This window comes from Crocodylus siamensis, chromosome 4, assembly GCF_052110815.1.
Source record: "Crocodylus siamensis isolate JL-2025a chromosome 4, ASM5211081v1, whole genome shotgun sequence".
Lineage (NCBI taxonomy): Eukaryota > Metazoa > Chordata > Crocodylia > Crocodylidae > Crocodylus > Crocodylus siamensis.
Window position 1 is genome coordinate 117929451 of NC_143398.1, and position 21803 is coordinate 117951253.

Sequence of the window (21803 nt, forward strand, 5' to 3'; positions counted from 1 at the left end):
AAAATTGGAGTCAATCCTCTCAAACCCTGCTGCTGCTTCATCAACTAAGTTTATGTAATATTCTAAATCCTTTGTTGTCATTTCAACAATGTTCACAGCATCTTCACCAGGAGTAGATTCCTTGACTTGCTCAACACAGGGTTGCCACAAACCTTCAATTTGTAAAAAACACAATATCTGCGAAGCGCAATAAAGTGAAGCACAATAAAACGAGGTATGCCTGTATGTATACATTTGTGTGTGTGTGTGTGTGTGTGTGTGTGTAACATTAGAAATGGAACTATAGTGGTTCTGTGAAACACCCATTCCTTAAAAACAACTGAGTTATAAAAGTTAATTAAACTCATGACATGGCAGTAATGATTACAGTGTTGAAAACTCGGGGTTCTTGTGGTGTAAATTTACTTCAGCTTCAGAATTATTTTAACTGAATTCAGTGGGACTAGGATCAAATTGTTATAGTAGCCATTCTTTTAAAAAAAAATGAGTACCACGAGCATTTGGGTCATATTTTTTCCTCTCACGCTTTACTCAAATATGCCTGGAGGTTGTAGCATCAAGAAAATAGTGCTAGCTTCCTGACTGTCAAAGCCTGACACAAATTAAAGCTACTGCTGCATCATTAATTGCTGCACTAGAATTATTCTCTGTGATAGCCCTTACTAATGTCAACACAATGCTGAAATGCCTCTGTACCCCCTTCTCTACCTTGGATAGAGGAAGGTGGAATTAGACTCTCAAAGTCTGTTTGCTGTTCTGATGAATAAACAGGGAAATCCCCTTCTACAAGGACTTTTCTTCTAGGTTTTACAGCTCTTTTACAGACCCTTTTTTCCATTAGCGTGTTGTAAAAAAAGGACATAAGTTAGTTTGTGAATCTGGCTTCATGAATTTAATACAAGTAAAATGTGCCTGGGCAGGAACCTGGGAAAAATCTATAATAATAAAATACAGACTACTATATTTGCAAACAACAAGTGTCAATAATTAATATTTAAGGTAATATTTTTTGGAAGCAGAGGAGGAATCAAGCTTTTGAAAGTTAAAGGTACAGCCATGTAAATAACAAATATTTTAATTTTCTGAGCAAATTGAATAACAACAAGAACAATAACATTCTCCCAGGTCAACCAAAAATGCAAAATTTTCAAAACATTTTTGCAAATCAAACAATTAAAACATATGTTTGTTTCGAGCTCAATGAAATGTTTGTTTAGCTCGTAAAATTGTTTAATTTTCAAGCTTTTTATAATTAAAATACTTTAATTGAGATGAAGTCATTAAAAAGTCTTAATTAAAAATTGTCAGACTGAAAAATCAAAATGTTTCCTTTATATTTAAAAATATTTTAAATTTTTTACTAATTTTCTGAAAATAATATACATTACCAAAATGTATTCACTGACCTGAAATCACATGTTTAACATTGTCTATGCACATTCAAAAATAGTATGTCCCAAAAAAATACACGAAAAAAGGGGAACTTAGAATCTTAATGTCTAATAGCATGGATAGTTATATAAGGAAACTTTAACTTTTCTGTTAATAGGCATTAGGTTTTTCTAGGTTTAATCCAGACTACAGCCATCACTATATACATGTGGATGTCTATAGTCCAAATTTAAAATTGGCTCCATTTTGAATTAACAAATCCTCACTGAATGAGGATTAAAGTTAATGCAAACTGGGACAGTCCAAACTAGGCAATTTAAACCCTATTAATTAATAAGTATATATGGCCATGTGTAGATGAGATGAGGGGCATGTGTGCATGACACTTTAAAGCAGGTTAAATGCTTTTGTACCACTTTAATAGTGTTGGTGTTTGTACGCGTTGGTGGCATATTGCACAGTAATTCCAGCTGTTGCAGCAAATTTGCTGGCGTAATGCACCTTAAATGACTTGGGGCGCAGCAAACTGAAACTCCTTTAGTTCATTGCCCTACAGCCATGGAGCAAAACACCGGGCTCCGTGCAGCTCAGGGACTCTGCAGGAAGCTGGTGCAGGCAGCCTGGCAGCAACCTGGGAAGGCAGGCTCTGCCTAAGATTTTTATTTTTTCCTGGAGCCTGCCTGCCTGCCTGAGCTGTGTGGGGGCCTGGTGCAGTGCCCTGCAGGACTGCCCAAGCAAGGTGCCTACTGGTGGGTGCCACCTGGGCGGGGGTCACTGCGGAGGGAAGCACCAGTCCCCACTCCGCCCGCAGCCCAGGGACTGCTCCACCTGCTGGAAGCTCTCCCACCTCTCCCTGCCACCGGAGAGGCAGGTAAGTTTGGGTGTGTGCAAGACACAGGGGTTTAAAGGGCCCTAAATTGAAGCAGTGTTTTTACAAACCCACCACTTTAACTTAGGACCCCCATTTTATTTACACATGCCTGATAGCAGGTATCTAGGGTTTGCTGTTGCTTATGCCCACCACCAGATATAGCAAGTGAGTACAGTTTTGTAACTCTGACTGTGAGTGGTGGGCAGTGTCCGACGCCCCCTGCCATCTCTACAGTAGAAGCGCAGAAATGCACAAAAACCTCCCTCGTGGTCAATGATCGTCTATTAACCCTTAATTTGAATTGAAATTTGATTTGAACTGTGTGATGTAAATCAGATAACATGGTTTAGAAAATGGTGAGCATGTCTACAAATGGCCATATAGACTAAATCACCTGGCCTATCTACCTGGAGCTGGTAATGATGTTATTTTAATACCCTATAGATATGCATTGTATCACAAAGCCATCACTCCCCAGAACTGGCACTTATTGGTATGTTGGTACATTGTCAAATACTGAATTAACATACAATTTGGGTTATCAATTCAGTGAATAGCAGTGGTGCTAGTGGGTCAGTATGGCTGGCCGTGGCAAAGAAATTTGCGCTCCTGATGCCTGTGCTGTTTTTTCTATGGCTTCAGGACTGACTAATGTGGCATTCCATATGATTATTTAATTCATCCCTGCTCAGAAAAAAAAAAAGGAAAATAGAAAAAATATATATATAAAGAAGAGAGTGAACTACTCAGGAAATAAATTACCAGTTGATTTCAGGGAATCCTGTGTATTCTGGGAAAGGTATTAAGGACCATATTCAGTATTGTGTAAATGCCCATGTAATGCAAACATTGTAAACGAGGCTCACAATTGATATCTCTTTGGTATCTCAGTTCTTTGGTTTCAAGTAGTACCAGTAGCCTGAGGCACAACATAGCATACCAGTATTTAGGCATGGCTAGTTTACTTCATATAGGGATATAGGATGAAACTTGTAAAAACAAGTCTACATGCCTAATCTGTACATACATTTAACATGTTCTTACATACAAGTCAGGTTCTGTGTTGTTTGTGGAAATGACTAGCAATAGCCATTGGTATAGACTGTATTTATTCAAATACAAGACAAGTTTTTTTTCCCCCAGTCAGCCTTGGGGAAAAAAGGCCCTCATCTTCCATGTGCATACAAGGAAACCCCATTACATAAATTATTTATTATTAAACTGCTGTCAAAAAAGCATGCGCTCAGTAATGGAAACCAACTCTGAAGCTAATTAAATGCAACCAACAATGAGGAGGACTATGAAACGCATGGCCCAGACTGGGCAAACATGCTGATGGGAACCGTGTGCGTGTATATATATGTGTGCGTGTGTGTGTGCGTGTGTGTTCCTTAAAAAAAAAGACGAAGGGATTTTCTCCCCTAGGAGGGAAATGGCACCACTCTGGAGGTACTGCAATCCAGGCTGGCACGGGAGAGGCCAGATTCAGCCCTGACACCCTCCCTTGGTGCCAAAAATGGTTGATCATAGCTGAGATGCTGATCAGAAACTTTTTATTTTATTTTATTTTACTTCACAAATGTTATTAAAAACACACTTATCACCCTACACTATAAAGCTTCACATGTTGAGCAGTCTTGTTTTACCAAGACTTCATATCACAGAAACAACTACATATCAAAACCATACAATTACATATATTAAACCCTTAAACAACATAATCACCTTCCCACAACAGAACCCCTTATAGAACTCACATTCTTCATACAGACCACCATGAAAAACTATTACCTCAGTAACCACTTGAAACTCTCCACCTCTGTCATTAGTCCTCTCTTGTTGGTTTAGTGAAAATGTGTGTCCAGTCCTTTTTCCCTCCATTTCTTCTCTGCCCCTTCCTCTCTGATCTCTTCCTTGTCCCAATCGATGTAGTATTTCAGTTCATGCAGCCCCAGCTTCATGCACCTTCTTTCAATGAAAGGCAACACCTTAAACATCAAAAGGTTTCTTATATTCCATCAACTAGTTTTAACACATTTTGTAAATTCCTTAATAACATTTCTTGCAGTCACTTTAATATGAGTCCATATAGTAATGTCTCCTGTGCTAACAACAGGCTTATTTTGGTGACACAGAAAGCCATGGACCCTTCCCTCCCCCCCCATTGCATATGTACACTCCAAAAACATGTCCCACTATTTCTTCTTCCTTGCACCTCTCCCTTGGGCACAGACAGAAGTGCAGCTCCCTGCTGTAACTGAGAACAATTTTGCAGGAAGTGTTCTGAGTTGCAACGATCCCCTGGATCCAAACAGAAGTTCACTGTTGGTCGTACGGGGGAGGGGAATCTAGCTGCTGGCTTCAAGCCAGCAGCTGGTTTCTCCTAGCAATGCCCCCTCCTCCCTCCCAGCCCATGGTGTTTGCAGAATGGGAGGGGGGAAGAGAGCAGAGGGAGCTCCTTCTATTTCTCAGTGCTGGCGGGTGAGGTGGGTAAATTGGAACCTCCCCACTTACCCCACCCTCCAGCAGGGGTTGAAAAAACCCCAGACCAAACTCCCTCTACTCCCTTCCCCCGCTCCCGTTCCGAAAACAGCTTGGAGGCTGACAGGAAGACAGAAGATGCTATGTTTTGAAACATCTTCATTTGAACCGTCATGCAACAGAGAGTTCAGATTTTCACCAAATCAGCTATTTTTTACGTGGTCTGCAGCTGTGCACTTGTTGGTTCACAGCTATAGACTGCTTTTTGTGGTCAGATAAGGGGAAAATGGTCACTTCTGTCAGTGCCCCTAGATGAGCTCCTCAAGCCCTCAAAATCTGTTGCATCTCTCACTGGCAAGATATTTCTTATAGCCATCCATGTTAGGTCAGCATGTTTGCCTTTTAGTTGTTTACCCGCCACTGCTCCTCACACCTTTTTCACTTGTCCTTCTGTGCCATTCTGGTCCACTGGTGCCATCCTGTCTCTTTCCCTTAATGTTTGCATCAATTTATGATCATTCAGGACCTCCAGCCCTACCTTCCCTATTTTGTACTTCTGTATGAAACCTTCTGCTCTGACGTAATGATTCAGCGGTTGCCACACCCATGCACTCTTCAAAGAGGTCTGATATACTCCGCATTTCCTCAAAATTGCAGATGTGTGTAATAGGGTGATACACGCTGCTTTCCCCTCTTCCTCTGTTACCACCTTGTATATTGTACTTGCATACTGCACATAGATGAGCAATCCCAAATCCCAGCAGCCATCCCCCATCTCTCTTGCTTTGTACAGTTCAGCTCTAGCAAAACTTTCTCATTTGGCATTCCAGAAAAACACACATATTTCCCTCTCTACTTCTGCTATTTGTCATGTCAGTGGGAATACAATTCCCATATATAGAATAATCAGCAGTAGCACAGCCTTAAACTCTGCCACTTTTCTGGCAAAGGACAATGTCCTTCTGGACCATAACCAAAATGTTTGTAGTACCATTGCCTTCACCTTTTCCCATGCTGTATTACCTTTCCATTCAGTGTCCATCAGGATCCATAGCACTCTGATTTCTATCGCTCTTATTTGAAGGCCCATATTCTCCAAGTCCCTCCTTTTCCCCATTTCTGTTATGGTGCTTTTCGATTTATTTAGTTTGGCCCCTGTCACTTCTCCATAGTCTGATGTATGCTTTAGCATCCTTTCCATCAAAAGTCTATAACTACTACATTAATATCATCCATGTATAATACACATTTTACCTCTCTCCATCCCAGTATCTTTACTCCACTTATGATCTTATCTTTTCTTATTCTTTGTGCTAACAGTTCTCTGGCACATTTAAATAGTAGTGGCAACAGGGGGTACCCTTGTCTCACCCTTGCATGGATTTTAGAGGCCCTGCTTAGGTGCCCATTAATTTGGATTTGACTCTCCACTTCTCTGTACAGTAACCTTATCCAACATATATATTTCTCTGGGAACCCCATTTTTCCTGACATTAGAAATATTTCCTTAACATCTCTAATATGTAATCATGATCAGCTCTATCATATGCTTTTCTAAATCTAGATTTGCTATAACTGTGTTTTGTTTTCCTATCTTGGATTTGGGACAGTGCATCTCTGATCACCAGGGTCACTTCAGAGATCCTCCTAGCTCGTACTGTGCATTAGGGCTGTGGAACTCTTCGGTCCCTGGTTTGATTCAGTGGAGATATGTCCCAATTCGGTGGCCAAATATCTGAATCCAAATTGAATCAGGAGACCCTTTCATCTCTCCAAATCGAATCTGAACCCTCTGAAATGTTTTGGAAAGATTTGGAGATTCAGACATAGACACAATTTTAAATGTCTTTTCTACATACCTCAAGGTAAAGGGAGCTCGTCAATGCTGCAATGATGGGGTGGATGGGGCATCCCAAAGAAGCATGGGGGCCTCCCCAGCGTGCTTGGCAGCAGACCTGGAAGTGAACCAAAAGCACTTCTTGGTCCACTTCTGGGTCCACTGGGGAGCATACAGTCCCCCCACACACACACACACCTTCTGGCTCAGCGACTGGTGCCTCCGGGGTTTGGGGGGTGCACCAGGGGTCTCCAGAAGTACTTCCAGTTCACTTCTGCGTTTGTTGCCAAGCACCGGGGTGGGGGGGGAGGTAAATAGGTCCTGTGTGATGCTTCATCCTCCCCAATATTGCAACATTCACAAGCCACACCTGGTACTTTGAGGTATGTAGAGAAAACATTTAAAGCTATATCTATGGCCGAATCACTGATTCTCTGAATCAGCGTCAAATCTTCAGATTCAGATTCGGCTGAATTGAATTGCAGATAGTGATCCAAATCAATTAACTGAATCGCTGTCCCCGATTCAGGCTGAATTCGAATCGAATATGGCCTGTTTCACACACCCCTACTGTGCATACTTGGTCTTCATGTATTATCTTCTGGAGGCTTTTCCTTATCCTCAAAGCCGTGTACTTATAGTCCTTTATAAATTTTTCCTTTCCAGCTTTTCAGAAGTTCCTTCTCCCCTGTCTTGAAGAGTAAGATCACAACACGTCTTGTAAAATCTTTCTGTGCCTCTCCTGTTTCCATAATTTCTTCAGAAACTTCTACTATATGCCTCCCTCCCCATTCCCAAAACTTCTCATAAAATTACATAGGCAGTCAATCTGCTCCTGGTGATTTCTCCCTTTTAAAGATTTTTAAATATTCCTCCACTTTGTTTAAGCTTATCTTTTTCTTTCATCTTCTTTGCTTCCTCCTCTACTTTCTCTTCAGACTCTTTCAAGAAATCTTTCATCTTATTTCTGTCTGTATCCTTTTCTGGTATAGTTCTGCTTAACATCTTCCTCCCTCCAACATCTCCTTTTGCTTTTCCACCCATGCACCATCACCTTTCTGTACTGCTTTAAGCTCTCCTTTTGCTGACTTCACTTTGGCCAAGTGAAAGCAGTAGCAGAACCCCTCTTTATTTTCTTCCACCCAGGGTGGTTGTGCTAAGATCATTTTTCTTTCTCATCTTTCTTTTAGACCAGGTTTCTAACTCTTGTCTTTTTTCTTTTACTTCTTCTAGTATGTGAATTCCTTCTGCTGCTTCCTGCAGCTCCAACATCTTTTCGTAGAGATCCATTAGCTCTTTGATTCTTTTCCACATGCATCTTTGGTCTTTCTTCCTGAAGAATTCTTCCATTCTCCTCTTCACTAGGCCTGTGCGAAGTGGCAAGTATTCACTTCGGATTCAGATTTGGCTGATTTGGGTACAGTGATTCTATTTGGTGATTCAAACCAGTGCCCCAAATTGATTTGGCTGAATCTCCAAATCAGCCAGGCCTGTCCCCCACCTGCTTTCCCAGCCCAGCAATGGCTGCCCCACCTGCCCCAGCTCCTGGCACTTTGGAGAAAAAAAAGCCCCAAATCAGTGGGTGTTGCTGGGTGGGGGGCAATCTCTGTTGCCCCCTACTGCCTCATGGTGCATGGGGGGCTCTGCTTGAGCCCCCAAGCCCTCCCCATGGCTGCCCCACCCACCGCAGCTCTGGCCCTTTAAAAAAACCCCAACCCCCCCAGACTCACTGTTCCTGCTGGCAGGGGGTGATCTCCACTGTCCCCCCTGCTGTCCTGCACTGTGTGGGGGGCTTTGCACAAGCAAAGCCCTGAGGCTGCTGCAGGAGTGGTGAGTCCCAGGGCTTTTCTGATTTTTTTTTCCTAAAGGGCCAGAGCTGGCCCAGGTGGGGTACCTGTGGAGGGCTGGGGGAATGAGGGGGGTCAGAAGGCTTGTGGCAGAGCCCTCCATGCAAAGTGGGGTAGTGGGAGGCAGCAGGGATCAACAAGTGAGCACCAGGGCTCCCTTACTTGAGCCCTGCTGGCCCCTTATCAGATCCTTCCAGTGCCTGATATCCCAAAGGTTAAGCTGAGAGCCAGCCAAGGGGTGTCAAGAGCTACTGTGGCACATACCCAGTGGGGGATGGGGGGTGAAAGTAGCTTTCTTCCTCCCTCCCCATCTGGACTGGTGGGAGGCAACCAGTGAGCACCTGCCAGGCAACAACCAGTGAGCACCAGGGCTTTTCTTTAAAAGGCTGGAGCTGGGCTGGGCAAGGCAGCCATGAGGGGGCTGGGGGAGTGAGGTGGGGGGTCAGTGATCTCATGCAGAGCTTCCCATGCAGTGTGGGGCAGAAGGGAGCAGTGAGGATCACACCCTTGCCCAGCAGCATCCAGTGAATGAGAGCTTTTTTTTTTTAAAGCACTGGGAACTGGGGTGGGTGGGGCAGCCATTGGGGAGCTGGGGGAGCGAGTGGGGGTCTTGGGATCTGAAGGAGCAGGCAGGGGATGGGGCCTGGCAAGGTTCTCCCCATGGTCCCCTCCCCCTCCCCCAGCCTCCTTTCCCCACCCCTATTTACCAGCTCAGAGTCCAGCTGCACCTCCCTGCTGCAGCCACCAGGGGCTGTCCAAATCATCAAAGCTCTCTGAATCTTTTCTGAAGATTCAGGGAGCTTTGAATTGATTTGAACCTTTTAATTGGTCCCTTGATTTGATTCAGATTTGGAGATTCAGCCACCAAATTGGGCTGAATCTCCTCTGAATCAAATCACCACCTAAAGCTTTGCCCAACCCTGCTCTTCACCATCATCCACCATTTTCTGGTACTCGCAATATATTACTTCAGTGTTCACCACACCTCATACTGTCTTGTATACATTTGACATATTTCTTCGTTTTGTAACAGCTTTACATTTAACTTCCACAGTCCCTTCCCTTTAATGGAGCTGTTGCCAACTCATTTCCATCTTCTGCATCACCTAGTGATCACTAAAAGCCACGTGTATGGTTTATTTCTTCTTTATCCCAAATTCCTTGGATACAAACACAAAGTCAATTCTTGATTGTTACTTTCCACTGGGGTCTGTTCTAGTGAAAGCTTTCTCTCCAGCCCACACATCTCTTAGTGACTTTTCTTGTATTATATTTGTTAACAGTCAAGATGAGTTGTCTAAAACTCCATTTCCTCCTTCCCCTGTTCTGTCACCCACTTTGATTATACAATTGAAATCTCCTGCTATCATGTGCGGTCTCCCTCTGACCATGTAAACTGCTAGCTTTCTAAGCAGCATATTCCTTCCCGCTCTCTCCAATGGTGCATATGTATTGAAAATCTCTAATTCTGTTTCCGCAACTGATAATATCATTTATTGCAATCTGCCACTGATTACTTCTACCTGCTTTTCTCTCAGCTCTGGATTTTTAAATAGTATTAATACTCCACCTGCTTTGTTCTCATTTGTCCTTGACCACCAAGATGGTCCCCATCTCTGTCTTTTCTCAAAGCATTTATAATCCCTTTCCCTGGTATACCACTTTCTTGTAGGCAGAATTCTTATTTGGTTTAACACTGGTTCAGTCAGTTTCCAACCATTGGCAATGTGTGGGAAGGGTATGGGGGGGCACATGCCCTCCTGACAGGTCTGCCGCCGATGCCTCTGGCAGCGCCTATGGGAGCTTGCCAGTTCTGGTCCCACCGCTGACAGTGGTGTCTGCAGGAGCTCACCAGCTCCATCTCCACTGCCGCTACTGCTGGTGGTGCCTGTGGGTGTAGTAAATTTACTCATGATTAGTAAAGGTGCAGTAGTACTTATGTTGACTCCTGACTGGGAGCAAAACTGCTCACAGTCAGCCAGCTGGGGGTGGGAAATTGCTCCCTGCCCCTAGGAACTGCCTGCTGCTGGAGTGGGCTCTACCACTGGAACCCAGGTGGGGACTATGTCTCCTTGCCCTGGCAGAAGGGAGCTCCAAGGTACCCCACTCTGAGATCACAATCAGGGAGCAGAGGCTGGGAGATCCTATCTCCCAGGTCCCACTTCACCATAACGATTGAGGAGCAGGGAGCTAGGAGACCCTTATCTCCCAGCACCAGCTCTGCAGTTATGGAACTGGTTCTGGGAGATCCTCATTCCCAGCCCGAGCTCCAAGGTAGTAGGGTTTGGGCTGGGAAACCCTTATCTCCCAGTGACATCCCCATGACTGTGGACCTGCCACTGGGTGATAAGGGTCTCCCAGCCCAAGCCCTATGACTGTGGATAAGGATGATAAGGATGTCCCAGTGATGGCCCTGCAACTATGGAGCTGGCAGTGGCACCTCCCTGCTGGTAGGGACAGGGAAGCCTGTTTTCTGCCCAGCTCCATGATCACAGAGGTGGGAGGGGAACAGGCTGGGGAACTTGTTCCCCGCTTAGCTCCAAAGGTGCAGAGCAGGGCAGGGAACAGGCTGGGCAGCTTGTTTCCTGCTCAGCTCTGTGAGTGCAGAGCTGAGAGGGGAAAAACGTTCCCCAGCCTGTTCCCCACCCAGGTCTGTGCTCATGGAGCCAAGCAGGGAACAAGCTCCCAAGTCTCTGCCCTGCAATCCTGGAGTGGGGACTGGGAACTGTCCTGGTCAGAGGCAGGTCCCAACCCCATGCCCTAATTGGGTGATTGAGGCATTGGGCTTGGAAAGAGCTGCAGGTGTGGGGTAGGTCCCAGCCCCCTGCCCCAATCAGACAGTAGGGCAGCTAGCAGCAAGCTAGCTGCCCCGCTGGTGGATGGGACAGGGCCTGGGACTTACCCTGCCCTGAAGGTATTTCTAAGTCCCCTGCCCCCCAGTCAGGGAGCTGGGGCCAGGAGCTCCCTGCTGCTCGGGTCCTAACCCCGGCAGCAGGCATCCCCTTGGGGGCAGGGGACAATGTCCCAGCCCCAGCCAAGAGACAGCCATCTCCTGCCTTGGTGCTCCCTGTCAGCCCCTGGGCTATCACCCAGGGGAAGCCGAGAGCTTCCCTTGGTGGTGGCACAAACCAATTGCAGGTCCCCAAGAAGTGGGAGCAGTTTGCTGCCATTAGCAGCAAATCTGTTCCCACTTCCCTGAATGTGTAGATGCCTGCCTAGGATTATTTACTTGCGATTAGTTTGCTCGAAAGTAACCTGATTCTGGATCAACAGCATATATAAATGCACCCACTATTATATTTTTCTTGTATCTTTGCTTGCCTTCCTTGATCATCATTTTTATGCATATAACATGAGTGAGTCAGAGAGAAGTAGGGCTGGAAGGGACATCCAGAAGCCATCTAGTCCAACCCCTGCCTGAGGCAGGATCATCCCTGTCCAAACCATCCCAGATAAACCATAATCTAAACTCTACATAAAATTACTATCAACCCTGACACAACATAAACCCCTATTGGTTTTTATGTAAGGTCTGAAGTCCTGCTTTCCACTTATTTAGAAATGATCTGAGCATTGCCTTAATTTTCCATCTGCCACTGATATATATTCCATTTTCTCTTTCTTAAGCACACTATTTTTAATTCTTTATTTATATATATATATATTTTTTTTTTTTTTCTTTCCTTAGGCTGCAAGCCTGTTGACTGCCTTCTAAAATTATACTCCAGCTTTCGGTGAAAATATCTTTAGCAAAGCTCAGAACCTAACCCTGGAGAAAAGACTGAGATGGCCCTGCTATTTTACCTTGATTTTTATTTTGTTATAAATCTCAATTATTGGCAAAACTTTTTTGTATGCAAAAGCACAAGGGGGCAGCATTACATTAAAATAAATTGTTGCCCTGTGTGTGTGTGTGTGTGTGTGCGCGTGCGGGTATAAAATGTTGTGTGTGTGTGTGCGCGCGCGCATACCATGGAACCTTGCATAGTCTATTGAGAGTGGTTGCAAAAAATATATGTAATTTGAGCTTGATCTTTCCAATTAATTTATTTGCTCAATTATTACTAATAAGTAAAGAAAAACCATCCTGTACAACCATACAGTAAACACGCTTTGCTACTCTGTTTTGTGCTGTATTAATAATTTTTCTATGAAAGTTTATTTTTTCTGATGAGCCATCATTAAGTTTCAGAATATAAACTGACCACCAGTTGGCATAAGGGAGCAGTTCTGCCTTCCTCCATGATTCACTGCTCTGTAATGGAGTGCACTATGGAGCATTTCTGCCATCCTCTGATTCATTCAGCATTGACCATTGATGGGCCTTTTGGTAAATATAAGTTGAGGTCATCTTTTCTGGTGTGGCAATTCTTATGTCAGCTCAGTGTGTAGAAGGGCAGATCATCTGGCATAGGACTAGATACTAAAAATAATTACTCTGCTGTGGAAGTTCATTTTCAACTAGTAGGGTTATTTTTATCTGAAATTGCATGAATGGGAGTGTATCAAATAGGGATTTTTTTGTTATATATTTTTGTTTAATAATATCACTATTGTGTCTGCTTTTGATTTTTGAAAAACGAAGTGGATTTAATAAGGGTGATAAATCCAGTGTTCTGAATTCTGACTTCAGCAACTACTTGCTTTGCTAACTTCCCCTTGAGATTGCATTAGCAGTGGACCTGGGTTCTCCCACAAAGCTATGCATCTTTTATCTTTATTCAAGGAAGGTTACATTAAACTAAAAGAAAAACTATGAAAGTATGTTCATATCACTAAGGCATTCTTATTTCTGTCCCCACATTTCTGCTTGCATGTTATGGAAGTAAAGGTTGTTCAAAGATGGTGTACACAGTTGTTACTCTCTTTTGTCAGGAATAGAAAGTGAAGTATAACATACAAAAGTGGTTCCATAACAATTAATATATCCTTAGATGTGGCAATCCATTGTCTACATCTTACACTGCAATTTGGGTCTCTGCTTAGTTGACAAACCTCAGTTAATCACTGGGGACAAATTCTTATCTCACTGGGATCCACGGGAAAAGTCCCATTGCTATCAAACTGGGGCTTTTCATAGACAATTTAACTTCAGCGACTTATTTTGGTTTTCTCATTTGGGGATACCAGTAGACTTTTTGTGTTGTTAAGCATCACCAATTGTGAATATTCTGATGAGTGCCACTCAACAGGTATAAATAATTGTTTCTACATGTGTTAAATCATCCTCTTTAATGCTGTTTTACACCATGTAAAGGAAGGTGGAAAAGATTGGGACCTGATCATGTGAGACCCGAAAGAGGTCAGTAGGGCTTGGAGGGATTCAATGCCTTCAAGATGTAATCTTTGGAAGAAAAGAGAAGTTAAAGTACTGCATAGAAATTTGCAACCACATGCAGTTGATAAGAATAGTCTTTGGGTAATCTTTGGGTGAAAAAGGACATCCTTATTGTCACCTTTGTGAGGCCATAAACATTTTTATGGTGGCACAAAGGCCAGGAAAACTGGCATGCACACTCTTGTCATACCACATATGCTCAACATTTATAGCCATGACACAGGTAGTATTAATTTGCGATGCTTTTTAGTGATGGGTGTCTGTTTGTTTTGTGGTAGGAGAACCTGGGCAGCCTGGAGCTGCCCACACTTGCTTGCTAGTCACCCCAGGCAGGTGCTCCTGGGGTATAAGGGGCCTGATCCTGGGAATTCCCATACAGAATTGGGCCCCCTAAGGGTCTTCCAAAGATGTGCCTTAGGAAAAGTCATCCTGGCACAGCTGTTCTGTTTCATCTGACAACGTCTATTTCTAGCCTTTGACATTTGCCACCATCCACCTAAGAACTTGACCACCTCTACCAGAAAAGCCTGGCTAATAAAACTTGAATGCTAGGACTGAACTGTATAATAGTAAAAATAAAAAACAACACCTCCCACCCAAAAACAAACAAACAATAAAAAAACCTGATGGTGATAACATTTTATAAAGTGATTTTTTTTCTCTCTAAGCTGAAGTAGGGGAAAAGAGTGTATTTTAATTTTGAGTTAAGTAACTCAATAAAACAGAAATATATTTTAAAAGTTAAGCTGTACAGAATTTTAATTCTGATTAGATATTTCTGTTCATATACCACCAAGAGCCAAGAAGCAACATCATGCATGAGAATTTTATACAGAGTATCCAGTGAATCACTTCACATTCCAAAAAGCAATTATTGTCTTTCATTGGTTCAGCAGATCTACAAGCTGTTACTGTGACTAGTTAAACTCTATTATAGGGAGCACTGCTCTATGATTTTGATACACAGGGTTTGTGAGGGTCTTTGCTCCTCATGTCTTGCCTCTTTTATGTCAAACTTAAAGAGTGCCACCTCCCAATATTCTCAAAATCCAGCTAAATCAGCACCTGGCTAAGGAGCAGCTGGGTTTCTGAACCTAAACAAGGCTTGTCAAAAGGTAGGTTAGATAATTTGCCTCTTCTGCCTCCATAAAACTTCTTGTTGAGAATATTTGCCTCAGATTTTTTATTGGCCCATAGATGTAGGGTTCTTTTAGCTCTCCAGCAATCTGATATGGCTTGTAAGCTATTTTTGTGTAAAAAATATCAATGTCTGCTTGCAACTTTTCAAAAGTAAAGTTTTACAATATAGGACTTTAGATTTCCTACATGGATTTTGAGAGTTTTTTTCTTAACTGGAGATCTTTGTTATATCTGTGTGACTCCTACAACAACTATACTCTGCTGTAACAAGCTCATGAGATAGAAAGGAAGATGTGTGTATGTTGGGTGAGGGAAGCATTAGGGATTTGAGACACCATATTTGTAAAATGAGGATGACACCATTTTGAAGTTTCCAGAATGTGGTATGTGATTGATAGGATGTAATATAATCTGATTGCAAAAAAGGACTTTTTTGCCATAAAATGGCTTTCTAGCTATCTATTATTATTCTAGTTTTTCAAAATAATTTCTGTAACTAGCTTATTGTGAGGATAGGTTAATTAAAGATGGAGATAAACTGAGAGCCTATTGTAAAAAATAGACAAATAGAAGTGTTACAGGAGCTGGTCTTGCCCTATGTGGCTTATACCTACCTGTAAGGAGTACCACCATCTGGAGCTAAATGCAAAATTCATTTAATTGACTTAGCTTTCTCTCTAAATACTTCGCATATACAAAGCAATACCTAATTTTATATATATATATATATATATAAAAAAGAAAATCCCATTATCATGTCCCCACAAACTAATTGAACATTTTTTTCTTCTACAGGCTAGAGGACTATTATGTTTCTCCGTTGGCTATATTTGGGATACACTCAGATGTCAAGGTGAATTGAGACTATAAAAATCCCTTGAGATACATATAAAGCAATTAAGGACCTGGAGGAACGACCCAAATATGAAATAAAATTGTATCTTTGTTTATTCTCTTTAGGGGGAATGACCCTGCTCCTCAGATCAAAGGTACTATATTTTTATTTTTCAATTAAAATAATATGCTCTGTGTGGAACTTTTCAGCCTGTATGTTATTTATGTACAGGCTAATTTAAATAGTACCAAACCAATGAAGAATTTCCCAGGTTTGTAACTGTAGGAGATGCCAAGCAGACAGAGATTCAGAGTTCTACACCAGCGACGGGCTGCGCAAAAATCACGGCTCAGAGAGGCTTCTTCCTACAGGCATATTAGCTGCTACGTTCTCTGCCTCCAGAATTTGCTGAGTGCTTGGGCTGAATGTCTTGCTCTGGCATAACTTTTTATTGATTTTTATTGCCAGATTGGTCATCTGCTTTGCCCTCGTTCGTCCCAGTTTGTCAAGTGAGACACTTCTGGGCTGTTCTTTGACAGAACTTAAAACGTATGTGCCTCTGCTTACAGCAGCTAGGAGATCGAACTAACATAACTTTCCTTGACACATTGCCTGCAGCCTGGCCCTGCCATATACAAGGGCTAGAGCTGGGTGGAGGATGGCAATTCCATTTTGTGGCAAATTTGAACTTTCAAAATTTGTTTTCATTTGATATTGAAACAAAGAGCCTCAACTAATGTGAATACTTTTATGAAAATGGAATTATCTTAAAATATTTGTATTCTGTTTGAAATTTGAACTTCTCAATTTGAGAAGAGATCTGTGCATACCTCTTTGTCACTGTGATGTATGATGTACATATTTATGGCAGACATGTTTTGTAAACTACTAATATTTTAAGAAATACTTTCTCTCATTTCATTCATTTCTTAGCATCACTTGCCGGCAGAGGATAGGCTTAGTAAAACATGTTTCAGTCTAACTGAAATATGTGAATCCTGCTATAGCAGTTTTCACATCTTCTGTTTTTATTCCCAGAAAAAACAAACAAACAAACCTTGGGTAAATATATGGCCTTTGACCTCTGATTTCAATGGTATTCTTCTTTTCCTACTGTTTAGGGAAGTAAAATTGTTGGTATCTTTAAGAAAAAAATTAATTGAGTTGCATAAAGCCATGTTTCAAATCTACTGTTTAGGAATCCAAAATAGTAGTGATCTGTTTTTCAGAGGTGCTACACACCAAGAGTTCCCACTCATATTTATGCATAAATATAGCACACTTTAAGCACTCCAGGCTGGAAGTTGTATTTTGGGGATGAGCTAACAAAATGTTTTCTTTTCAGAATATTTGAAAATGTTCTTGTTATGTCCATGTTGCAAGCCTGCTTTACACCTTTTTCTTCTTTTTAAAGAGACAAGCGTGTTGGCTAGGTAAGTTTCTTCCGAGTGCTTTGAGCTTCTGTACAAGGGTTTTAGTGCAGGGGCAAAATGAATAATTCCACTCTGTGCTGCATACATTTTATTTGATCTACTAATAAATGGAAAAGGCTAATTCATATAAACTCAAATATTCATTAACGCTATAAGAGGAGGAAATGAGCTATATTATACATTCAATCTTGTAGCTAAAATAAATAACTGCCTCTAACCTAGTTGTATGACTAAACTGGGTAAACAAGTGCATGGCCTTTTATTGGCCTGGCTTTAGAAGACTTTTGGAATAAGGTTGTGGGCAAGTATTTCTGTAACTGATCCTATTAAAGAGCACCCTCCCACCACTGTCTGAGCTAACTGGCTATTGTAGTTATGGAGTATATTGTGACAGTCCCTCTCACAAATATAGATACCTGGAGAACTAAGGATTCTTGGCTTTTGGCTTATTTCATCTTTACTTCCTTTCCTCCTGGAAGAAGAGGAAGCATGGTTTGTTGCTAAAGCACTACAATTTGGGAGATCTGGCTTATCTTCCCTGCTCATCCCCAGTCTTTTTGTATTCCCTTGTCCAAGTTGTGTAAACTGTTGTGCCTCATACCCCCACCTGCAAAATGAGATAACTCCTACCTCAGAAATGGGCACACTGAAGATTGTGAGGTGCTCGGAAACTACAATAAGGCATGCCATGTAAGTGAGTAAACATTGATAGCCCTGTATAGGAAGTGTTGAGAAGAAGGAGAATTAAAAACTGCCAACTTATCCCAACAATAAAGAACATATAAATGATAGGGTAACTGTTGCTGAAGGTACCAAGGTGAATGTACCCTTGCCTAAGTGCAGAGGCTTGTGTGTTAACCCTCTGGCCTTCCGGTACTGGCTGCCTTACTCCAAATGCAAACGTGTCACTGTCAGTGGTCTTGCCTACCATGGCTTGATGGAATACCCTGACTGGAGAGGGCTTCCCTGGTAGAAGAGGCACCTGGGCATTTGGCTTTTGTCTGGACAGGGGTCTGTACTGTCTGCCCCTGTCCACTGTTACTCTAGCTGCGCCTAGTGCCTCTGGGCCCACTATTCATGGCTGCAAGCTTCAGGCACAGCGTTGTCTGTCCCAGGCTTGCAGCTGCCAAATTGGGCAGTGTTTCTATTTTATCCATCTGAGCAGGCACTTCCCAGCTGATCTCAGAGCCAGTCCTTTGCCTCCTGACCTGGGGGAATCTCCCGGCTACTCTCCACGTCTTTTCCTCTCAGGCTCTGTGCATTTTCAGTCCCTCTTTTCCCCACTCCAGCCCGTTTCCTGAAGTCAAGGCTCAGCCACAGCCATGAATGCCAGTCTGATTCTGGGTGCATTTGCTCTGCCAGCATTCACTCCACCTAAGGCAGTCCAGAATCCCAAGCAAAATAAAGGAAAACAAACACGTAAGTCTTGGAAAGTAGCTGTTTCCTTTGTACAACACTTTCTGCCATCTTTACTCGGCCACCACTTTCAGTTTGCTCCTTGGTCCTCACCAGCAACCTGCTGCAGCTCCTGGGGGCTCATTTCCATTTGGCTCCTACTCTCTTCTCCTCCAGCCAGCCTGAGCTTCGCATATTGTGGCAGCATGTCATCTGACCCTTCCACTTCCGCTCTGTATAATCAGCCCTGCTCGTACTTGCTCTCAGCAGTTATTGGGCTTCCGCTACTTCAGTATGGGTCCTCACCATTGCAACACTCAGAAGTCTCTTAGCTTGACCACGTGCTTCAGGTAAGCGGGTGAGCGTGCTTGTGTGTGTTCCTGGAGCAATAGGGAGCAAGCACAGAGCAAGGTAAGAAATGAGGAGGTGTTGACACAGTAACAATCAAGGGAGGGCATGCCCACATCACAGTGAGAGAAGGAGGGCAGGGGGAGAAGCCATGGAAGGCTCTGAATGTTTGTTATCTCCCTAGCAATGAGGTAGGTGCCCCATTACAGTGAATGGACAGGGGGCATCTCCTTCTCCTCCCTTGCTTGAGAGATGCATGCACTGTGTGCAGGCTAGTAAGGTCTTCTTTCTCCTTTTCTGCCTCAGGAAAGGGATTCCCTGATTTCCTTACCAGATGATCACTGCCCATTCGAGCTTAGCTCCCATTCCTGGGCCTGGGACATTGCTCTAACAAAAATTAGGCATCATCACCATCAACTTGTCTGGGCTGACCACATTATTGGGATGTCCAACTCTAGACTGCAGATGCAAGTTTTATTCTCCCAGATCAGTCAAAGCATATGCTCAAGAGGAGGACAGAGAAAGTGCTTCAAAGATGTCATCGAGGCCACCTTGAAAATATGTAACACTAACAACTTGTAGGAGACTATCACTCCAGGACTGCTCCAAATGGAGGAAGAGAACAATCTCAGTACCCTTTAACTTTACAATGACAGAAGATGGAAAAGCAGGAGTGGCAGAAACGATGTGTTGCAGACTGAATCAAGAATCCAGAGGCACCCACCCTGCATGGAAACATGTGTTTGACTTGCAACAGTCTGTCAGTCCTAAGTGGCCTTGTCAGCCATCTTTGGATCCACAGATGAAGCAATCATGGAAGACAATCATCCCCTACTGCGAGAGATTACCTCTCTCTCTCTCTTTTACATATATATAAAATGTAAACAAAAAATACTTTGGTGGGAGTTAATATTGCTCAAGTGACAGTGTCCTGTGCAAACCCTTAAAGAAATGTCAAGGCATGAGACATGTCTTTAGCCTACCCTCACCACCCACACAGCATGTTTCCATTGACAGTGACAGATATGGCATCTTAATAAGGAACCTACTTCTGCTTCCAACAGAGAGGGAAACACACTACTCATTAATCTCCCTCACAGTATAACACAAACCCTTATTTACAACCTCAGCAATGTTAGCAAATATTCTGCATTGGCATACGTGAATAGGTTAAGTGTGTAGAGTTTATATGTTTCTGAGGGAAGTACAAGGTCATAATGAAAGTTTTGTAGTTAAGTGTCTCACTTCTATTGATCAGATGGAATTACTGCCTGCCATATCCTTACAGTCTGTAATTATTACCTTAAGCATGCCTATAGCTCTCTTTGCCCAGGTAGTTGAGGCACGCTTTAAGAGAAATAGTTCTGAGTACTAAGTCTGAACCCAGATCCAGCTTTTGTTCCCTTTTGGGGTTTTTTTGATCTCTAGGATTATTTTAGAGATCAGGCCGAGCCTCAAAATTTGAATCACATCTAGTCAGATCCAAATTGGTCAGGTACTATGGTGATGACATGGGTACGAATGCCTAGCTAAGGGATGAGAACAGATCTGCATCCAAAGTTTCTTAAAGGTTAAGAGTGTTGAGAAATATGGTTTATGCGGCTTTAGTTTAGGCCCTGCTGTAGCAGCTAGTCTCTGATGTGAAGTGTCGCTGTGTATCTACCCTACTCAGTAGGAAAAAATCATTTAAACCACTTCTGAGCTTGGTATGAATCAGTTTGTTATCTTATGAGAGACTGATCAGGGTAAAAGAAGTGCCAAGCTTTGAAATGTTAGCCTCTGTTTTAAAGGCTAAATGTTGAAGCCATTATGTGGGAGATGTGCTCACAAAACTGGATAAATAAATAATAGCTTTGTGCATGTGCCACCCACACACTTTCAGAGAATTTAGCCCTGGCATTAGCTGCAAGTGTCCAGGCATTAGCTGCAAGCTTATGACATGATAAAAGTGTAATACTGTCAATCCTACAAAAGGACCTGTTTGTTTTGAGCTGGTTATCTGAGCTAAGGATTAGGAATTACTTACTACGGTAAGGCTTAAAATGAATTGCATGATGCTATAGAAAAAAAAATGTTTAATTTTAAAACAAGTGTTGATTACAGTATTAGGGAAATACTGTACTGTCCTGTGTTGTATTTCATCTGGGATGAGTCTGTTCACATTCACACATAGTGATGTGGTCTGGGAGAGAAGAATCCAGGGGATTTGTGAGACCTGGTTTCTGCTCCTCATGTTGCCATTGACTCACTGTTTGAATGGATATTAAAGGAGATAAAGAGTAGAACTGCACAAAGGAGGCAAGAGAGTAATGCTTGCCAAGAAACTGGGTGGTGGGATAGAATCGGCTTGTTGTGAGATGTTCCTTTCTGGTGTTGAGTGGCTGGTAGGTTCTTCCTACAATGAATCATCTCTTGCTATAAGCACACCAAAGACATCCTCCTGATAATAAATAGTATAGTTATATCTTTTCAGAATAGGTCAACTTGATATAAAACTTAGATGTACATTTCACATGAACTTCAGGTTGGGGCCATTGGTTTTGAACTGCAACACTGGGCTATCCCATTTTTTACGGATCCCATTTAATTTAATCCAGGCAGGACTCTATCTTTTGCTCTGCTGATCACCTGACCCTGCTTTACTCACCTGTATAGATTTTTAAGAGAGATTATCCAAAATGTTTTATTCATGGTACAGAAATCATACATTAATAGCACAGTGTCTGAGCCTTTGAATAATGATGGCTGAAAAACATGCTTTTTATCTGATCAAATGCTCAGCAATTCCTTATTGGATATGGGTCATGGGACATTATGCATCAGATAAGGGACATCCCTTAAAATGTAGGATGGATAGTCACCCTAACTTTAGATTTAGTTTAAGAC

At 42.6% G+C, this 21803-nt stretch overlaps 1 long non-coding RNA gene across 1 annotated transcript in view; it reads left to right on the forward strand.

The window, feature by feature from the left end:
• Positions 1-17107, forward strand: part of LOC149866400 (uncharacterized) — an 87825-nt gene extending 70718 nt beyond the window's left edge. The window contains exons 2-4 of the long non-coding RNA XR_016441588.1: positions 15702-15759; positions 15867-15895; positions 17087-17107. This is a non-coding gene — a long non-coding RNA (uncharacterized LOC149866400). The remainder of the gene's footprint in view (positions 1-15701; positions 15760-15866; positions 15896-17086) is intronic.
• The last annotated feature ends 4696 nt before the right edge of the window (positions 17108-21803 follow it).